Source organism: Poecile atricapillus, chromosome 9, assembly GCF_030490865.1.
Source record: "Poecile atricapillus isolate bPoeAtr1 chromosome 9, bPoeAtr1.hap1, whole genome shotgun sequence".
NCBI lineage: Eukaryota > Metazoa > Chordata > Aves > Passeriformes > Paridae > Poecile > Poecile atricapillus.
Window position 1 is genome coordinate 15,048,974 of NC_081257.1, and position 14,130 is coordinate 15,063,103.

At 44.2% G+C, this 14,130-nt stretch overlaps 1 protein-coding gene across 3 annotated transcripts in view; it reads left to right on the forward strand.

The window, feature by feature from the left end:
- Positions 1 to 108: 108 nt before the first annotated feature.
- Positions 109 to 14,130, forward strand: part of SETD5 (SET domain containing 5) — a 64,268-nt gene continuing 50,246 nt past the window's right edge. For 2 of the 3 annotated variants that reach the window (XM_058845113.1, XM_058845114.1), the window contains exon 1: positions 110 to 278. The gene's annotated coding sequence lies outside the window, so the exon portion shown is untranslated. Of the gene's footprint in view, positions 279 to 14,130 lie in introns of all 3 variants that reach the window. The other variant, XM_058845112.1, reaches the window with a different exon arrangement.

Here is a 14,130-nt window from a genome sequence, read left to right on the forward strand (position 1 = left end):
GGCGGCGGCGGGCGCCCCGGCGGGGCGGGACGCGGCGGCGTGACAGCCAACGGGGAGCGGGGTGGGCGTGCCCGGGGCGCCCCTGGCGCCGGCGCCGGGGATCCCCGTGTACCCAGTGCCGTTTCCGCCCGGCCCGGGGAGAAGCCGCCGCCGCCGCCGCCGGGGGAGGGGCCGCCGCTGCCGCGGCCGAGCGCTCGCTCTCGCCGGCTGCCCGGAACACGCCGTGGCGCCGAGCCGGGCCTGGTGCCGCGCAGGGGCCCGGGGAACGGGCCGGCCAGGTACGCGCGGGCAAGTGAGAACCGGCCGTACCCGGCGGCGGTGGGAAACGCTGGGGCGGGCGGCTGGGAGGACGGCCGTGGGGGCTTCTGGCGCGGCCCGCGGTCTGACGCTCTGCTCTGTCCTGCCTTGGCAGCCCGGTCGGCAGCGCCCCGCCGAGCTCCCTGAGGCCCGGCCCGAGCTGACCCGGTCCGGCGCGGTGTGCGGGCATCATGGCGGGCCCGGCGGTGCGCGGGCTCAGGACGCTGGCGGCCGCTGCAATGCCAGGGCCGGAGTTGGGGCTGGAGCGGCCGCGGGGCTTTGTCGGTGAGGACGAGCGCCGGGGAAGCCCCGCTGCAGCCCGGCTTTTTCCTCGCCCCCGTGTCCTCGCATTGTCCCGAGGGGCCGCGGGGGTCGTTGTCCGGCTCGGGGCAGCCTCCGGGCCGTGGCTGCCCGCCCCGAACCGCCGGCCCCTCCAGGCCTCGGGGGAGGCGGTGTTTGACCTGCATTTTCTGCTTTCTCATGGTGCCCGTGCGGCGCCTTCCTCCGTAACCCCCGCTCCCGGCGCCGGCGGCTGCAGCGCGGATCCTCCCGCATTTTGTCGCCCGTCACCGCGGCCACCGCCGCCGCATGGGGGGTTCCCCGCCGCGCTGCCCGCGCCCCGGCCCCGCTCCGACCCCCGACGGCACCGGCAAGGTCACTGTCGACCGGCGGCTCGTCCTTGGGTGCCGGTGACCGGAGTTCACCGCCGGGCCGGGTGGGGAAGCGGCGCCGGGCAGTGTCTCGCCGTCCCGGGGGAGGGAGAGAGGCGAGGCCGCGTGTGGCCCTGTGGAAGCGGGGAAATGGGTGTAGCAGCGAGGGGGGGTTCGCAGCCCCTTCCCCGCCGTGTCCTCCCGTTCCTCTGACACCAGCTGAGATCCTGGGTGTGCTCTTGGGGGGTGGAGGGTGTTCTGCGGGGCTGGAGAGGTCACGGGGTGCTGCAGGGCTCCTGTGGCTGCTGCGGGCTCGGGCCATGATGTAATGAGAGCGTTGGGGGTACGGCGGGGGCGAATCCCTCTCCTTGGGTGAGGGAAGAACTTGATGTTGGTGTCTGATGGTGTGCTAGTACATTATGGATTTCAGGCAGTTGCCCCCACCCTGACTGGGTGTTGCTGCCAGAATCTAAATCCAAAAAAGGAATTTCTTATTTTCTTCAATATTCAGAGATTCCTCTTTTCACTTGTATAGGAAATACTAGGATTTTTTTTTTTTCTGCTTCTTGTGGTTGACCCAGGAAGTCATCTTGTTGCCAGCATTCAGGGCTTTTTTTTTTGCTGTAGAGGTGCAGAGAGGAGGGTGTTGCTGTGCTCTGGATCCTGTGGGTAAGCGTTGAAGGCAGTGACAGCAGCTGCTGTTGGCTCTGGAGCTCTGGTTGCTATGAGAGAAGCTTCACTAGACTTGGCTGCTATCTCCAGGGAAGGACAGCAGAGCAGCCTCCATTAGTGTGGTGGTATAGGGATGGCTGGCTCACGTTCAGCAAAGGACTTTACTTTTTGGGATGTTTCCACAGGCCTAAAGCAGGAACAGGGGTATGTTTTGGTCCTGTGGGACAAAAAGGTCCATGGTGGGTTTCATCACCAATCTTGAGTTAATGGAATTGCATTAAAGTGTGGGTTGGAAGCCCCAAGTTACCCTTTCCACATATTTTGGTCTGTGAAAAGTAGGGCAGCAAGAATTGATGTGATCTTCCTGTGAATTGAAGGCTGCAGTTGTGTCTTTTTTGAACTCCAGTCTCCTTCCCAGCCAGTAACAGAGCCAGATGCTTTTCTTATTGTTTGTATGTCTCCTTCCTCCCCTTCCAGCGCCTGGGCCCCACTTGCCTTATTGACTGGAATTTCTGCTGTGTGCAGTGGGTGTGTGCAGCAGACACCAGCCTGCTAGTGCTGAGGAGGGATTTTCCATTCACAGACCAGGGAACTGTCAAAATAAAGTCCCAGCTCAACTTTGGGACTGGAAACAGAAAGTGGGGAGAGGAGTTTCCCTCTGCTGCAGAGTACAATTTATTCTCTGAGCTTCTTATGTGCTTGTATGTCAAAATGCATAGGAAATGTTGCTCTGCTGTGGAATAGGGAGGTAAAACTCCTGTGGCTAACTGGGAAAGATTCCTCCCTTTCGGTTGACTCAAATGCTCGAAGGAACAGTTTGCAGGAGGCCATTTTTGACGTGACTCTGTATTGTGGAATCTGCCAGCTCCCATCCACACTCTGTCTGCCTGACTGCAATAGCTTCCTTTTTTTTTTTTTCCTTCAAAGGAAGAATGAGTGCCTTTCTTATCTGCTTAACTAACCATTTGGCACTGGCCTCTGTCTGTATGATATTGTGCTTTCGAGTTGGAGCTATCAGCATATTCCAGTGCGTTTGTTAGAGATGAAACTGTTAGTTGAGGTATGCAGCATGGGAATACATTAGCATTAGAAAACACTGCCATCTTTGTAAACTAACACCTATCATGGGGAGCCCCTTGCCCTGGCCTGAGTTACCCAACTCAGAATTACTATGAGCTCGAAGCAAGAAAATTCCAGGACCAGAATAATGTGAGAGAGATTAAGATATGCCCTTAAATCCGATTGACTGGCAGCAATCATGTGGTAGATGCCAAAGTCTGAGTAGCTTTTATATTTGGGGATCTGCAGCACCCAAAGTGCCTCACAAGGAGGGGTGAGCAACTTTTAACCCCCATAAAACACATCAGTCTCGGGCTGGAGGTGTCGTCCATTGCCTAACCTGGAGTGACATGACACCGGTACTGAACTCTGAATTTTGTGAATATGAAAACTGCTACTTGTTTTAATGAAATACAGAAAGTGATCTTCATGGCCCCTTAGTCTTTGTTTACAGTCTCTCTGTAGGTTGTTTACAGTCTCTCTGTAGGTTATAATGGGGAATTGGTCCATTGCCTCACATTCTGTTGGATAACTGGCACCGCTTTGACAAGGCCCTGGCTCTTCATTTTACTGTCAAATCCCAAGTGACCTGAAAGTAATATTCCTTAGCTAATGTTGTCTGATATTTCCGTACTGCAAGGTGGGGTGATGAAATCCCGTGTACATTTAAATCACTTTTTAGAAAGAGCCTCAGTTACCGCGAGATTTTATTTTAAAACTAATGGATCAAAGTTGAAAAAATACAGGAAAGGGATGGCATTGAACTGGAATCTCAAAACATGAAAAAGTTAAAGAAAACCCAACCAGCAATCATTGATTTAAGTTTTCCAAATTATCTTTGAAGTAAAAAAAAACCATTTTTAATGCAAAGTTCCAGGTGAAAAGTGTGCAAGGGAGAGCTAAATGTGTGATGTCCTAGACAAGTAATTTATTCATTTGTCCAGTCTATGCTTTCTCCCATTTTGGATGATCAGACTTTTACAAACTTGTGTTGAATGTGATGAGATAAAAATGTTTCTATCTATTCTGGCAATATTAAAACAAACATAATGACTGCTCAGAGATTTGAAAATTCAAAAATCATTGTTCTCATGACATTATTGCTGTATTACAAAAGCACATTTGTATTTTTACTCTGGTGCTGCTTGTGTGTGTAACTCTGAAATTTTGCCAGTGAAATGCCGTGTTGTGTGCAGTATATGGGAAAGATTGCAATAGGCAAAGTGTTCTTTATGTGTACAAGATGTAGTAGCAGTGCTTGAGTTGAAATGTTAAATATGCTTAAGTGTATAGCATGTGAGCTAAGTCTCAGTTGCCCTTATGAAACTTAAGCTGCTATTTGATTTTAAAATAAAAATGTTGTTGTATTTTACTTGTCTATTTAGTTTTTTCTTCCTCTTCCAAATTAAAAGAGAGATAGCTATGGGTATTACAGCTGTTACAGATTCTACAGCCACTCTTTGGCTCCCATGACCGACTTGTGGCAAGAGTTAGCGCACAGTAAGTTTGCACTTGCATTGTTAGGGACGGGTTTGTAGAAATCTGGCTTAACCTAAACCTTTTGCTTATTTTGGTCATGGAAAAAGCCCCAGACCATTATGCAGCAAGAGTTCAGCATTTTGAAACCATAGGAGCATAGGAGCTGGGATTTTTTTCCACTTTTTCCTTTTAATTCCTTATTGAAGTTGCTTGGGGGATCTTGGTTAGGGTTTTGGTTTTTTTCCACAGGATTTGCTATTTTGGTGGCAATTTTCCAGTATTCCTGTAGCAAATCAGCCGAGCTGCAGCCCCTGTCCCTGCTGAGCAGGGAGAATGTGCAGTGCTCCAGGCCTCCCCGCTGAGCTCACGCAGGGGTGGGACTTGCTAAGCTGCTGAAATCGCAGCTAATGCCCACTGAGCATGCTGAGAAACAGTTTTTCAACTGCTCCTAGTTTAATTTTTTTTTTTTCTATAATTAGCAAAGATGCTCTTCATCTTGAAGGATGATCTACGGGACAAATCAGGAGATTCTGGTTCATCGTCCCCCCTCCCCCCACCCGAGCCAGTAGTGAAGTAGTATTTTCCTGTAACAAAAATAGCTAAAGGGATTTTTCCCTCACTTCAACCAATGAGTCTGAACTTGAAAAGCTGTGGCCCAAAAAAAGAAATCTTCAGCAAATAATAGTCTTAATAGTCTTAATGCTAGTTTTTGTTGCCACAAGTCCTATACAAGAGCCATCAGTATGGTTGTTTAAACTGTAAGTCTGCATCATTCTGATTCTTAAATATTATTAAAATGCTGAAACACATAGAACAAACAAAGTATATTTTAATTAATGTATTTGAGATAGAAAGTATTTCTTGGTGAGTTTTATTTTCCTCCTGCTAAACATGCATAAGCCCCAATTATTTTAATGAGCAATATGGGAAATATTCAGGAAAGTGTACTGATGTCCTCAGACTTAAAGGTGGAAAAATGTGGGAGGATTTGTCAGCAGTTTGAGTGGCAAGCTTTTAGTAAGCGGGAGAAGTAATTTCTTTTGTGGTCAGGAATCTAATAGTCCCACATTCACCAAACATGAAGAAAAAAGGGGGGAAGAAGAGAGAGGAACGTAGAAGAGTGGCATTGAGAAATGGTCAGGAATTTGACTTTTAGAGTGAAGTTCAGAAATGATCTGTTGTTTATGCTAAAGTGTAATCCTTATAAACTCGATAACGTAGACAGGTCTTGCATTCCTCCCTGAGGGTCACAGAAGGGCTAAGTTTAGCAAAGGGGAGGTATCCCAAACACTCAGATCTATCTAGTTTTCAAGGCAGCAAACTTTTGTGTTTTCATCCTGTTCTAAAGAAGCCTAGGTTTGTTGTTTTTTTTTTTTTTTTCACTTGCAAGCAGCCTTTTGAGGCAGAATGTGAGTTAGCTTTAAAACCAAAATGCCCTAAAATATTTCAAAGTAATTTCATAGTAGAAAGGTCACAGTGCTTTTGATGTGTTCATATTTAGAGCATGATTATAATTGCAATCATACACATTGACAAGAAGATATTGTCTGGATTTGGTAGCTGCTTATTTAGTGACTCAGGCCTATTCCTGTTGTCCTCACAGAGCTCATACCAGTTTTCTTCTGCAGCATTGCTAATTTACAGGACAAAATGTTTTCAGTGACTGTGCCAGCAACCTGGAAAACAGTTTGAAGTTCTTTCTGATTCTTTCTCTCTTGACTTTAAAGCAAGAAGTTTGAAATGCAACTTGTTGATAAGGAAGGCGTGTGAGACCCTGCCACCAAACTTTTTAACAGAACAAGCCTGCTGCTACTGATTCAGTAAAGGAGAAAAAAGAAGAAAAGAGGATGCAGCTTGGACTTGTAGTTTGTTGGCATCAGATTATGTGGCCTCTTGGTTTTGCATGACTTTGAATCATGAAAATAAGTGGCAGAGAATTTTTGAGGATTATGTTGACAGTCATATTTGGATAAGGAAGCCCACATAAAACTGTAGGACAGAAGGTTGCTTTTTGTTTCTGGGAGCAGAATATGGGAGGTGCAGAGGTTATTATAGCTGGTGGAAGAATGGGACCAGGAAGACTGAAACTTCTCATCACAGCTCCAGGTAGTGCAGAGAATGGGGACAGAGCTGTATTTTTCAGTGTGGCCATGTTTCCCAGTGGTGCCTCTGCCCAGATTGCATCTTTTTGGGAATGCTTTAAGTCAGGTTTTAGGACTGGAAGCCCTGCAGAATGCTGGTGTAGAAACTGCTGCCAAGGATCAGTTCTCAACTGTTTTTATGGGAGAGAGAGAACGTATCCTTGCTTGTAGGCAGGAAGGAGTACACTGGGAAAAGTTTGAGAACCAGTGATTTGGGAAACTGAAGTGCCCTGGGGGTTCAACAGGGAGCCCTTAAAATAGCATGCCTCAACCTGAGCTGCACTATCAATTTATAGATACTTGGAAGAGTACGCAAGCCTTTTGCATTTGTGTGGCCTGTAACTAAAGACACTAAAACATTATTTGCTGTGTTTCAGTGACATTGTATTGGAATAACTTATAATATTACAAGAGTGCTCTCAATAACATGGCTGTAGATTAACTTTCGCTACAGCAAAGATCTGGAAGCTTCCTGTATAAATACATCTAAAGTGAACCTTTGAAGAAGAGATGACTGCTTGATTGAGTTAAGTATGCTCTGTTAGACTGTAGAGGAGACTGGCTTGCTGCTTCAAAGTTCTTTCGCAGTTTTATGAACTTAAGGATGTTGGGGTTCAAGATGGCCTGGAAGTTAAGAGGGAACAAGGATACTTGCAGGGTGAGAGTCGGTTCTGAGCTTGTCACAAACTCGCTTTGTTGTGCAGTTCTTCTAATTTCTACCTCAGGGTTTGCTTGTGTATGGAAATTGGTGTGTTAAACTGGAATGGGTGTTTGTGACGCACAGTATATTCATTGTACAGCTTTGTGCAGGCTTTTGGTGCACAGTAGTGTTCCATGGCAGTTCAGGCTGACAGCCCTGTTCTTCCCAATGTCACTTTTGCCTCTGTTCTGGCCCATGCCTGCCCCAGTAGTGAACTATTCAGGAAGACTACCATCCAGAAAACAAGTGCATTTCATATTTGAAAGGAAGAGTTTTCTGCTGGCTTCTGCCTGAACTGCTTGATTGTGGGGTCAGGTTAGCACCAGTGCAGGGAGGGATGAGGAGGCTGCACTGAAGCTGTGCCAGCTGAAGTCAGCTTGAAACTATTGCAGAACTGCACCCTGCGAGCGAGGTTACTCCGGGTGAAGTTACACGAGACAGCTGAGCATATCCAACTGCTCTGCTGCTGAATGGGGGAAGTTTTGTTCCCCCTTGCTCTCTCACCCAATGGGGAGTTCTGCCTTTTTTGTTTGCCAGCTCTAGTTCCTGCTGGATTCCTTTTCTGAACTCTTCCAGCTTGCTAACCCAGCAGAAAGCTGTGTTGGGGTTATTTTATGTTTTGGGTTTTGCTGGATTATTTTTTTGCCAAGATAGTGAACTGAACTGGCTCACTGCAAGATTTGTCAGGCATCCAGAGCCCTCACAAAATAAATAGGGGAAAGCATATGGGTGGAAGTGCAGAGGATGTGGTGGGGACCGGAGAAGGGGAACAGGGTCTCCGCCTTTCGGTGCCACACCCAGCTTGGCCAGCTCAGGCTGTCCCCTGGAACTTCACACTCCTCTGAAAGGAGAGTGAGCCACCATCCACTGCGTGCTGACAAACCTGTGCTAGTCTGTGAGTTTGTGCCGTTGATCACTGTGTGTGGAGTGCTTTATTTAGATAAACCCTTAGTTCCCTGCTTGAAAATTGGTGATGTAGTCTTGCCTTCATCTGTTCTTGTTTAATTGAGAAGCTGGTTGGATGTGAGTTTTAATGTAGGCTTGATCTGTGATGGTGGAGAAGTGTTACAGCCCAAGCTTGGTGCTTAACTCTTTCAAAACAGCAAAATCTTGTAGGTATACTTTTGCAGAAAGTCAATACAGCTGAAAGCTGGAGTGATGGCTCATTTTGGAAGATGGCAAAAAGTTAATTAGTATAAAAAATTAGTACTAATCTGTGTAAGTAAATGCACCACACAGTGTTTCTTTTTTTTTTTTTTTTTTTAGCCTAGGAATTAGAAAGTCTTTGTTTTGTATTTACTTGCCAGTTGTTATGGGTAATAAAATACCGAGGTGTGCAGAAAATTACAAATTACTGAAGATACACTGTCAAATGTATAAAAAAAAATCATGGCATGAATTCCATGTAACTTCACTGAAAATATATTTGTAGTATGACTGGAACAATACAAAAATGTAATTCAGCCAAGGCCAGTTGCAGCAGAAACTTCAATCCTATTTCTTTAATATGGAAAACTTGGTTATAGCAAATCTGAAATAAAGCAATTGTCTGTGCACTGCAGACCCTGTTGGGTGCTGCTCTCTCTGTCTGCTCACTGCGAGCTGAGGCTTTGTCTCATACCTAGTGAGACTACTTGGTCTAACAGAACTTGAGGCAGCATTTTGGCTGTTTGTGTTAGAATAAAGGTATTTAAATGCTAGCATGTCATGACATCTCCAAACGTGTATTGCTGTGCAAAAAAAATTCATGATGGGTGTGAGCAGTATGTCTCATAAGCAAGAAATCTCATCTGTTGCAAGGGAAATCTTTTATTTAATGAAAACATTTGCAAATAGCCCCAAATCAATCACTTTGCCATAAGGGAACCAAGTAGAGTGTATGTGCTGTCTTAATCTTTACAGCCGACAGCGGTTGTGACTTTTTGCAGTGTGGCAGCTGAATGCCCAGGGAAGCACTGGGGTGATGTCTGGGAACTCCATCTGAATGCTTGTCTATGCCCATGCCCCAGGATAAGGACTCAGGGCTGGAACACATTGTTTTATCTGTGGCAGTGGCTGGACAGGAGGTGGCAAGTTACACTAGGACGTTGCATTTTGGAGTATGCCATCCCAAATCTGTCTCTTTAGATATGTCACTTATCAGCTGGAAGATCTCTGCTGAGGTTAAAGCTGTGACTTGTGAGATACGTAGAGGAAATACCTTAACTCTACCCTGCAGTGGTACTGTTTGGAGGGGCTGTTTCTTGCAAGCTCTGCCTGAGGTGGGAGGCACTTGGATGCCCAAGTCCCAGGCTGTTGGCATTCTTTTCACACCTATGGAAATAACCATTAGTGCTTTTAAGAGTGGTGTTTGTTACCTTTCCAGCTTAGCTCCTGAAACACTTGGAGCATGGTGTGAGTCGCTCAAAGTCAAGCTGAGCACAGAAGTGTTTGCATCTGACAACACAGGTTTCACCTCCGGTGGATTCTCTTTGGCCATGGCAGGTTCAGAGTATCCTTTATGAAATGTTCAGGTACAGAATTTGTAATAAGATGAAAAACCCACAAACTGGGAAAAGACTTTCACCAGAAGCTGCCATGGAACAACGTAAGAGTTGAAATTGATGTGTCACAGTTCCTGTTTCCTGCTCCTGCATTTCTAAGTCTTATATGTGCAGACAGCAGTAATAAATTAATAAAGAATAAAGCACTAGCATGTTCTAAAAGTGAGAGTATGCATTGAAACCTTCAGTCGTTAGTTAAACCTCTCTTGGGTGCAGCTTGGGACTGTCAGCTTGAAACTGGTCAGCAGAAATTTGTTGAATCACATGTTGAAAGAAGATCTCAGGGAGAATGAAATGGGATGTCAAAATGTTGATGTAAGTTCTGTGGTTTTTGCAGAACTGTATGAAAGTGTAACCCGGATCTTCTCAGTGAAATCCTCTGCTTGAAAAATCCTTTTTTTGTTGTTGTTTTTTTTTGTTTTTTTAAACAGTGTCACACAGCAGAGATGAATAGGGAGCAGGCTGTTCTTGTAAGCAAAGTTTGTAGCTTTCTGTTGCTCTTCCAGTGTCAGAGTTTAGGCGTCATTCCTTTTTCTGAGTAATAGTGAGGCAGTCTGTTCCCATGAGAGTCACTGGGCTGGGGCAATACTTGAAAGGAATTCTAAAATTTTTGGTTTTACATGAAGAGAAGGTTGTGAAGGAGGAAAAAAGTGGCCTTGACACATATTTTAAAAATGATGGAAACTTTTTACTGAACTTGTTGAGAGATGGTTGTTATTGAAATGGTAGATGAGTTTAAAATGTAGAAATTAATCTTGAACAATGGGACTTTCTATGGAATTCTATTAGTATTGAAAAGGTATAATTCAGCAAAGGTTAAAATCTCTGCAGTTACACTGATCGTCGCTGATTTTTGGAGTCTGCCGCTTCTCTCCCAGGATGCATCTGTGGGTCCTTACTTTTACTGACCAGGAATGAAACGTGTGAAATGGCCAGTGACTGAAATTCTTTCCAGGTGCTTTTTGCCCCCTGAAAGTTCAAGATGAAATGCTGGCAAGATGATGTGTCCCCACTCCTGTTCTGCTTAGAACTAGATACAGCCCTGGCTTTCATGTCTAGAAATACTGTATGTGATGTCTCAGGAGTGGTATTTTGATTTTACTGATAAGAACATTAGGCACAAAAAAGGAGTTGGCTCACATAGGGTATCTTATAGGCAGTGTGGAGGTACAACATGTTTGGTTTGGGGTTTTTTTTTGGCTTCTGGTCTAGTAGTGCAAATTGCAGTTTTAGGTGGCTCTCTCACCCATGCCAGTCATCACCTCTGCCTGCATGTTCATGTTCTGTAGTGTAGTGTTCCTTCTCTAAGTATCTTCAGTTTCTTTCAGTAAAGCTGTCAGTGGTTTTAATACTGCTGTTCGTAGGTGTGGTGGGGAGTGCATTACATAGTGCCTACAGGTGAAAACATCTGTGAGTTGATGATGGGGAAGCATGGTAGTATGAGCCAGGGTGTTTTCCCTGCCTGTTTTCACTAGCTTTGTAATGCTCCAAGGTAGTTAGGGTTACGAACAATGCTGCTACTGATTTGTAGCCACAGGACTGATAAGCTATGTAAAGGGGCCTTCAGAGTACTTTGGCAAATTGTGTTTGAATGTTTAGTGTGCACAAAATCTATCTGTGTTATTCAGGAAGATAATTCCTCTCTGTGCTGTTTTCCTTCTGTGTTGAGATCATTCTCCTATCCAACTGTTACCCAGCTGAGGTCTCGATAGTTCTCAGTTTTTCCATAATGACAAAATCAAATTAGCCCTATGATGAGTGGTGCATGTGAAATTCCTTTTGGTTAAAGCACATTGCCCTGAATATTTTTTTTTTTTTTTTCTTGCAAGGATTCAGCATCTTGTGTTTGAAAGAGAAAGGAGAAAAGATGCAGATGAGGAAATGCTGTTGTTTAAGGTACAGGGAGGAACACATAGCTTGTTTCTAGAACATAATCTGTCCAGCTGTGACTTAGTCATCTTCAGTCTTATATAAAATGCGTCCGATCTAAATAGTTGAGCATCTCCCTCCTGAATGCGGCAAATCTTTTATGCTTATGTGAAGATGTGAAGCTGTAACAGGCGCAAGCCATCATCTTAGGAGTACCTTCATACTTGTGAACCTGCAGCATCCATCATACTGTCAAGCCTCATTTACTCATGTGATGGGATTTTTTTTATTTTATTCTGTTCCACATTTTTTTCCAGCTTAAAGAGATTCCTTGCTGTTGGCAGAGAATACAGCTCTAATAATTCCAGACAGGAGAGTAGAGAACGTAACGTGAGAACAAGGATGACTCTCTTGAATCAGACTGAAGGTTTTGTTCATCTCTGACAGGGCCAAAAATTGATGTTTGAGGAAAACGTAAGATGAGGAGATCACAGGATCTTGGCTAATGTCTCTAATTTCAGTGTAGTAGTTCATGCTGTTACCTTACATGCAGCCCTGCTCTTAGTCACTTGGATTTCGCATAGCTGTTCTTCAAGGAAAGGGGGATAACTTGGCTGTTATGAAATGCTTTTATACGGATAAATGTATTTCCACACAAGTCCTTTGTTTATATAATTACGGAGGTTTTGGAGGGGTGGGGGAGATTTTTCTTACTGACAAGCAGGAACTTGTAAGCTTTGTAGGAACTGGCATGTGTGAGTTGAGAGATATTCTTTGCTAGTTAAAGGATGATGGACAGCCTTGTTTAGGTAGTCAAGGAAACTGATGTTGTAAGTGTGTTGTTAAATAAATGTATTGATAAAGAGAGGAGCTGATAAATCTTATGACTGTGGACATGAAATATGACATTTAAAATTCTGGCAATAAATTTCCCATTAATACACATTTCATGAAACTGGGGAAGCTGGCATCTTCAGTCAGATATATATGCAGGGGAAGGTCTCCTTAGGAGTGGTACTTGGAGCTGAGCTTCACTTGGGTAGTTGGAAACATTCTTCAAAGACTTCTGAAAAAGTATTTGATGTAGTTTTAGTTCTAAAAAAAAAGTTCTACAGGTTTTTTTCATAGATGCATGATACTTCTTCACTGTGAAGACTTAATGGCTTGGGTTGATACTGCTTGGGGACCTCAAGGCTGCAGTGCATTGCATGGGTTTTATGGTAAATCCATATACTGTTTTTCAGGCCATGCTTGATAAGCATGGCCTAGCTCTCATGTAAGCTTCAATGCCAAGTGTAAAAATGACTAGGTGACATTTTCCAGTTTTTGTTAGGTGGAAAGTCAGATCATCAGAAAGTTATTTTTGGCCTTAAAATACTTACGCAAAGACTTAGTGGCCCTGGAGAAGAAATGAGCAATGCCCCAAGCAACTGATCTAAGTTGGCCCCTGCTTTGAGGAGAGGGAGACTGTTTCAGTCAGTTTAACCTTCAGTGGTCCCTTCAAATCTGGATTATTCAGTGGCTGAGTGCAAGCTAGACTGGGTGTAGGAGGTGTGGGAGGACATGCCTGTTTTAGGTGGAGAGGGCAAAAGATAAGAAGAAGAAGGCTGTACTCTGATACTGGAAGTGTTTGTGCTAGAGAAATTGCATTAATAGTGGAGACCTGAAATATCTGAGACTGGAAATTGGCAAGGACACACCTAGCTTTATAGATGGTTGTGAGATGAAATCAGATTTTAATTCACTGTTCTTTAGATTCTTTTTGTCTGATTAGCATAAAATATTTGGTGATTCTTGATCACTAGGGAGGTGCTGGTGGGATAATAAAGTATATGTAGGGATCTCTGAATTGTGTCACCACATTTCAACAAAAGATGTGAATCCATCCAGTTGCAAGGTGATGCATTCATTAACAAAACTGCAGACCCACCTATAAATTGTGAAACAGCATTTTGGAAAGCAGTAGCTCAAGGGGCTTTAAGGTCTTTACAGCTTGTTGCCTCTACATTGTACTTGGGCCATTATTTTATTTAAAAGGGTTAATGTGATTCTTGGGCATATTGAGGAGGAGAAAAAAAAAGTGGGGGAAAGGAATGTGAAGCAAAATAAGTAATCTTATAAACAGCAGTGTTGAGACTGATACTGGAATTGAATTTTGGTTTCCATGCTTCAAGAAGAATGCCAGTGTATTTGGAGAGAATTCAAAGGACAGCTGCAGAAATGATCCAGGGACTGGAAAATAAGCCTCATGATGTGAGGTTTAAAGGAGCTCAACTTACTCAGCTTATTGAAAAGACAATTGAGAGAGGACTTGATCTTTCTGTAAAAGGACTTGTGAGATTTGCTGACAAAGGCATAGCAATATCAGCTGAGGTTAGACAAATTCAATTTTGAATACAGTTTCTTAGCAATGATAGTAATTAAGCATTGGATTTATTTACAGGCAAGGGGAAAGGAGAAAACATTCATTTTAGTCTTTTACGAAAGGCCCAACTTATTTTTGAAAAAAATATATTGTGATTTATTTTTTTAAATTATGATAATACTCATTTCATGACACTGGAGTTTAAGAATCTTTGAAGATTTTGTGCCATGATCAGCTGGTGCAAGTTCAGGTACATGAACTTGAAGTCACAGCCAAGATCATGAAATTAAGATGAATTTAGTAGAGAAATAGTTAAGCTGGTGCTAGAATACTGCCTTGCATAACACACATAAGA